Source organism: Phalacrocorax aristotelis, chromosome 10 (genome assembly GCF_949628215.1).
Source record: "Phalacrocorax aristotelis chromosome 10, bGulAri2.1, whole genome shotgun sequence".
Lineage (NCBI taxonomy): Eukaryota > Metazoa > Chordata > Aves > Suliformes > Phalacrocoracidae > Phalacrocorax > Phalacrocorax aristotelis.
This window is the reverse complement of record NC_134285.1, coordinates 4,674,820-4,681,637: the sequence shown is the minus strand read 5'-3', so window position 1 is coordinate 4,681,637 and position 6,818 is coordinate 4,674,820. Positions and strand designations below refer to the sequence as shown.

The 6,818-nt window shown below is 48.9% G+C and overlaps 1 long non-coding RNA gene across 2 annotated transcripts; it reads left to right on the top strand.

Moving 5' to 3' along the window:
• The first annotated feature begins 404 nt into the window (after nt 1–404).
• Nucleotides 405–5,750, top strand: LOC142062463 (uncharacterized). Of its 2 annotated transcripts, none has more exons than XR_012662451.1 (2): nt 405–4,341; nt 4,657–5,750. It is a non-coding gene; the product is annotated as an uncharacterized LOC142062463 (long non-coding RNA). The 2 variants fall into 2 exon arrangements; XR_012662452.1 differs by having other exon boundaries at nt 601–4,341; nt 4,654–5,750.
• The last annotated feature ends 1,068 nt before the right edge of the window (nt 5,751–6,818 follow it).

Genomic DNA, 6,818 nt, shown 5'->3' with positions numbered 1-6,818 from the left:
AGGATTCTGTCAGGCTGGATGGAAGTCCCTGTAGATTATGGCAGCCCTGCTCTTTAAACAGCCTTAAGGTTTTCAGCTGGAAGGCGTAGCTCTCAGTTCTTGCTTTTCTCTTCAGCCTAGGGCTGAGTGTATTGCTCTAATAATGAAGGTTCATTACTTTGTTTTTTTCCAGATACTGATGTAAATATAAATGATTTTGAAAGATTGTCTTCTGGGTTCTCTTCTGCTGGAGAACAGTGCTTTAATTTTTCTACTTTTTAAATTTTTTTTTTTATTTCCCGTTTCATCAGAGTACCTCTTGTGATACACTCCAAGGACTGGTTGTCTCTTTGGCAGTTTTGGAATAAATCCTTAACTGCCCTGACCCAGGCTAGGGCTTTCCAAGGCTGAGCAGTGCTGCAGACTATTTTTAGGGTTGTAATGTGCCTTCTCTTAAGTCTTGGATAACGGTTAGCGAGCAAGTGATTAGCAAAGTACTTGGTGAGTATTACTTTCCTTTGCCAAAATGAGCCTGCTTTGCCTTTTGTGTAGCAATGTGGGTTGCTTCTTTTTCCCTCTACTGACTGCTTGCAAAGGAATAAAAATGGACAAGGAAATTGCAGATCTTGAGAGGAGGACAGAAGCCAAGTACTCCAGCTACATGTGAACTCCCTACCACAACTAGACAGTGATGTGTTTTGGGGATTTGGTAGTGTTAACAAGTCTTCTCAAGCAATAGCAGGCAGGGGTCTTTGTCCCCAGAGCCCTCAGAGGGCAGGTGGGCTTCCCCTTCCTCTAAAAGTGACGGAAGATGGTGGCAGCCCTGCCAAGAGAGCTCCCTGTATCAGTGAGGCTAGTGTTAGTCCATGTATGTGGAAGATGTTCTTATACAAGCACATGTGGAAGAGAAGTGATCAGGCTTGTTTGTTCACTGAAAACCCTTGACTGTCCTAAGTAGTTGGCTGGAGTGGCTTGTGGTATCCTCTCCAGAACCCACCACATTCAAAACAAACCACTGAGCTGTGCTGAAATCTCACTTAGTCTCTTTAAGCTCTGGCTCACAACTAAATTCCGTGGTCTGGAGTTTTTTTCATGACTGCAAGTGCTATCAGCTTTGTGGAGCTCATAACTGCAGAGTAAAATACAAGTCCTGAAGTAAATACAAGCTCAGTGAGCTTTGCTGGCAAACTGAACTGCCCAGGAGCTGTCAGATGTCTGCTTGTTCCAGACTAAAGCTGGTAACATTCCTGATAATGTACTTGGAGACTTGGCATAGACTCCACAAGTAGAATTAGCAGTAAACACGCGTAAGCAACACAGGTCTGCTAAGCACACGGGTTTTACAACTAGAGTGTAACAAAGGCCGTGTTATGTAGTAAGATATAGCCTTTAATGTAATTACTAACTTCTAAAAATTGAGGACATTTATCGTACTAATTTTACCCCCTTAACTTTTACACCTTATCTTCCATAGGTGAGCTGGAAATCCTATATTCACTGTATTTGTGTCTTCCATATTCTGTAGTATGCTCCTACTCCTGAGCCACAGACTGACTGCTGAATCTCAAGTAGAAGCTGGAAGCCAGTTAAAGTACCTGTCTTGTGGTGCTGTTTTAACTGGAAAAATCCTTTTAGTGAGCAAGAGTATTAGTACCATGGGGCTAGTGACTGGCATGGAGCTAGTAGGCTGGAGCAGATGGCTTCTGGTCCCCACTGATAGTGTATTTAAGAGTAGTGACAGTAGTTTGTCTTAAGTTCATTGTATGGAGATATAAACTTTCTCAGATAAAATGACTAATTTTCCTCTGATGGCCTCGGGCCCTCGGTAACCACCCTGTTGTGGTATGCTACCAAAGTTAGAAGCCTTTCAGGTTGGGGCTTGATCCCAATGACACAAAGACTTTTTTTTTTTTTCCTTAAACATACCAGAAATGCTGTTGGCAGCTGCATCCTCACCTGAGTATGGAGCGTATGGTCGCACTGTTAAGCTCTGTGGATCAGGTGGTGTCTAAACGTTTCTGTTCTGGTGGTCTACCGGCCCTGGATTCCCCAGGGTAAGCCAAGGAGGCTCTGGCCCTGTGCTGTGGCCATGGGCTTCTAGCCAGGTGACATGGGAATGCATATACAGGAGGAACACCCTCTTATTTTGGACTGGCCTTCCTTGGCAGGACAGTGTTTGTTCTGTGACAGTGCGCCTCTCTCTAGGTACAGACTGCGCTTCTTGATAGCTTTTTTTTTTTTTTAACTCCATAGAGGGTTGGGGACAGACATAGACAACAGAAACAACCAAAGCTGTGGAAGGGGGAGTGCTATAAACTTGGAATCCTAAACTCAGGTCTTAGATTGCAGTGGGATCTGTTCCCAGTGAGTACCATAGGGAAGGAGCTATTTCTCTTGATGTGCAAATAGGTAGCGAGTGTATGTACCCCGCTGCTGTCTCGACATTTGTCTGTTTACCCTACTTTACTTTGTGTTTCTAGTTCTGAGGCAGAAAGCTGTTATCTGCTCTGGACTCTTCTCATGTCACTGTTTCCAAAACAAAAGTGATAGATACAAATCTAGCAGTGAAAAGCACTGGGCCTGGCAGAGGAGGAGGAAGTAAAAAGCATAAAGAGGTTAATAAAAGCTGTTTTTTCTGAGGCCCTGTTCAGCAAGACATTTGTGCGAGTGCTCCCTCTGCGATCAGATGTGTGCATGTACCTCGCCGCTTTAGGTCCTGCGTGAGTAAGTTCCTTGAGCCTGTTTTCTACAGAGGGTGGGCGTCGAGGTGGTGGCTTTTCAAGTCCTCCTGAATGCTCATAAATAGCCGATGAAGGCTCTTAATGCAGTGACAGGTGTCTCCACGGAGGAAATGTGCATCTGACCTATGCGTAATAGTAAAAAAGGAGGAATGAGCTGAAGAGCCACCAGCTTGGCGAGCAGGTTAGCTTAGAGCCCTGAGAGGCCGATCAGCAGAGCGCTCTTTGTTACATCCCATACTGTGCTTTCTGGGCTCTAATAATGGCATTAGCACCAAAGCAGCAGTAAGACGTTAGAATTTCTTTCCTTGTAGGTGGCTGAGCTATTCAGTATAGCACTCGTGTGTGCAGATGCTCTGTTGCCGCTTGCAGAGCAACAGGAGTCTGTCCGAAGCATTGGTGGGGATTAATCACTGCAGAGACTCAGATTTTTATTCTGTGCTCCAGCTGTCCTGGCTAATGGTCGCCTCGATTTAACCTGTTAACATCTGAGAGCAAGGCAGAGTGCTTCTCCACATGTGCAGAGCGGGCCTTTGTTTTTCTGGAATCTGTGCCATGAAAGGCTTGCAATGAAGAAAGCATGGCTCTGACTGTAAATAAATCCTCTCGGATTCCAGTTGCACAACCAAAGGAATTCAGCAAATTCCTATTTTTTTTCCTAACTGTAACATGCCTTCATTTTAACACACTTCAAATTGGCAAGTCTCATCTTACACTGCCTTGAAATAACAGACAAGAAGTCTTTATTCCCATTTGCAAATAGCTACGGTTGTGCTTGTTACAGATGTTTCAGTGCTGTGGCTTTGACCCTGCGGCTGCAGCAATCTGTACGCTGACTCCCCCTGCGCTGCCTTTGCATGCGTCCGACTCGTTTCTCAGGAGCGGGGAGTTGTTCCTGAACCTGTAGCTCTGGGTTTCTATGGGGTGTCGACTCAACCCTTTGCCTACCTGGATCTATTTCCTCTTGCATTTGCTTCCTCACGTGGAAAAAAAAAAAAACCCTGCATCCTGCAGTGCTCACTTAATCTGTTCGATATCTGTGTCGATAAGTGGAAACCTCTGTCTTAACATTCCACCTCACCAAGTGTCTGGCTCTCACTGCTAGCCCATCGCTCTTTGTAATTTTATAACTGCCTAAGAAATTAAATCGGTGTTGTGATAAGTATTCTGTGTCCTCTTCCTTTTGTTTGCTGCTTGGAGATAGGGCTGGATAAGATCAGGGTGACGCTACGTGTGTTCTGTACTCTGTGGCCCAAACCAAACCGCCAGCAGAAGCAAGCCCTCTGTCCTGGCTGTGCTTGGAGCTGCTCTCGAAAGGCACCACCAGCTTGGGTTTTGCAGGGATGGGAAAGAACAAGATGAGTTTTTCCTGGCAAATTTTGCTTGCAAATGTAATTTTACCCTCTTGTTCCTCCTTAAAGTTGCTCTTTTCAGGACTTGCACTTGTGTTTTCTCTCCTGCTCGTAAGGTGAGTTTAGATAACTTCCTTTATTCTTTCTTTTATGGGATGCATCTGAAGTGGCGCTTTCAAATACGCATCACACTCGCTGTGCTGTCACTCTGAGGTTGTTGCTTCTCACCTTCAAGCTCAGGAGGAAGACTTGGAGCGAGCCCATGTGGATAGGTGAGGAGGCATCTGCTTCTGTATGTGTCATTCCTTTTGCAAAGCCACAATAAACCCTTTAATAAGTGTGGACAAGAGGAGAAAAAGCCTTTCTGCTCTTGCTAGCAATGGTGGAGCATGCGATGACGGGACTCTCCTTGTTCTGTGTGACTGTTTCATAGCGAGGCCTCAGCTGTGAAGCTGCAGACGTCTCCTCCTGATCTAGCTCTGGAGGGCAATGCTGCCCTGTCCGCGCTGTTTGTGCACCTGCACGTGCTTCAGGCGAAATAGGTTATGTTAACTCAGATGAGTGTTTCTAAACTGTTCTTTCAGCAGCTGGTGACATTTCCAGTCTTCTGCCTGGAGCAAGCTGAGGATCTGAGAGAAGCTGCTGGTGGATTCAGTACGCGGCACCAACTTCCAGCTGCAGCGGCGATGCCAACTCAGCTGTCCCCCGCGCCCCTGGCGGATGCGGTCACTGGATCCACTGATGTTTCGGGAGGTCTGGCTGCGCCCCTGCTCCTGCCTGAGGAGAGCAGAGCATGGAAAGCATGGGAAAAATCGTCGAACCCAGCCCTGAACTAGGCAGCTGCAGTTGCATTCACATTGGCAGTCTTGCATCTCTGCTGCTACTGAATCTGGCCCATTACGCCTGAATTCCCAGGGAAGGGACTGAGAAATCTCATCTCCAATTACTTATCTTATTACAAGGGTAGACAGGGACTCGTGCTGGTTTTCCTTCCTGGTGCGCTTTGTCTTGGTGTAGCGAGTAGGCTTTTGGGCTGCAGTTGTCCACCAAGTGACCAGGTACTGAGACCCTGTGCTATTTTTTCTCACTTGTCACGTGGGACTTGAGCCGAAGATTAAGTAATTCAGAGCAAGAGCACAATTCTGGTGTAACCAGCCCAACTTCACCGGCCGTGGCTGTGCTGAGCATGCTGCCAGGAGCTGGAGGTACCGGGCTCATGCCGACTTCAGCCTTGCTGCTTTGCATGAAACCTCTGATGCAGCATCACTATTTTTTAGAGCAAGCAGGTAGAAAGCAGATGCTGGGGTGGTGCTGGGGGAGCAGCAGGCAGAGGTGAGCACCACCCCTGCTCGGGAGCAACTTGTCCCACTGCAGCATCTGCTCCTGGCTAGCTGCTCGCCCCTCCCTGAGTGTGCACACCTTGCATGTGCCACATCTAACCTGGGCCAGCACAGGGGTTGGCAAAGGTTTTGAGTGTGGTTCTGCTAGGCCCTTGGCAGTGACTTCTTCAGCTAATTAATGGTGTGGTGTGAGCTAATGAGGGCTTTCTGCCCAACTTCCTGGAGCTGAAGAAATCTGATGCTTGCTGTTCTAGCACCTTGGTATGTGTTTGGTGTTTCATTTTTTTAGCAATAAGTTGTATTAAGTTACAGGTTATAATAAAGGATTTGGAGATTGTGAAGTCCGGGTATGTCCATAAAATTGGCTAGAGCCTTTTTGACAGTATTTTGATGCTCTGGATGCTATTTTAAATGAAGGCCCTGGGAGAGGGAGGCTTGTGGTTGCACAGGTCAGGGGCGATGCTGGGAAGTACAGTGTGACACAGGAACAGACCTACCTTGTCCGTGTGGTGGGTGCAGACTGTCACCTTTGGGTGCCAGCGTGGCATGTACCTGCTTAGCATCCCCTGCTGAAGGGCGCGGGGTGCCCTACCTGCAGGCAGCACCCTTGTCGCTGCCTTCCCCTCCTACCCCTTTGGGGCAGGCGAGTGGTGCTCCTGGCACTTCACCATCTGTTTCCGCGGCAGGATCAGGGCTGGAGCTTATTTTTATCTGTGGAGGGCAGTCGGAACGACGTCCCAGCGGGAGCCCGGGCCTCTGCCTGTGAAGGGGGGGCTGGGGGGAGCCGCGCTCTGCCCCCCGCAGCCGCTAGATGGTGGTGCGGGACCCCTGCGCCTTCCCCGGCTGCATCCCAGCCCGCTTCCCCTGCAACATCCATCTTCTTTCCTCCCTTCCCCGGCTGCATCCCAGCCTTTTCCCCCCGCCCCCGGAGCATCCTTTCTCCTTCCCCGGCTGCATCCCTGCTCCTTCCCTTGTTTCCCCTCGGAGCACCCCTCTGCCCGCTTCTGCAGCAGAGCTCTGCAGCACCTTCAGTGCATGCTCAGGGCACCTTCTCTGCACTGGTGCTCCCTGAGTTGGAGCAGAACAAGACAGGAAAGAAAGAAAAATGGGTCTGTGTGCGCCCTCACCCAGCCAAAGCTGCTCGAGGAGGCAGAGGGCTCTTGGCTGCTCCGTGTGCCACCAGCATCCTGCCTGGGCAAGCTGCTGGGAGGCTGAGAAGCTTATCAGCGGCCGTGCCAGGCTGGGGGACCATGGTGGGGCCAGGACGTAGCAAAGCGGAGCTGGTTTTAGCTGTGTCTTTAAGCCACTGACTGCACCTATTCTGCCACATTTCCCTAAGCAAATCCTATCGCAGCTTTTGAAATTGGGCCCAAAAACTGAGCCCTGGCAGGAGGGGACAAAGCTGTGGG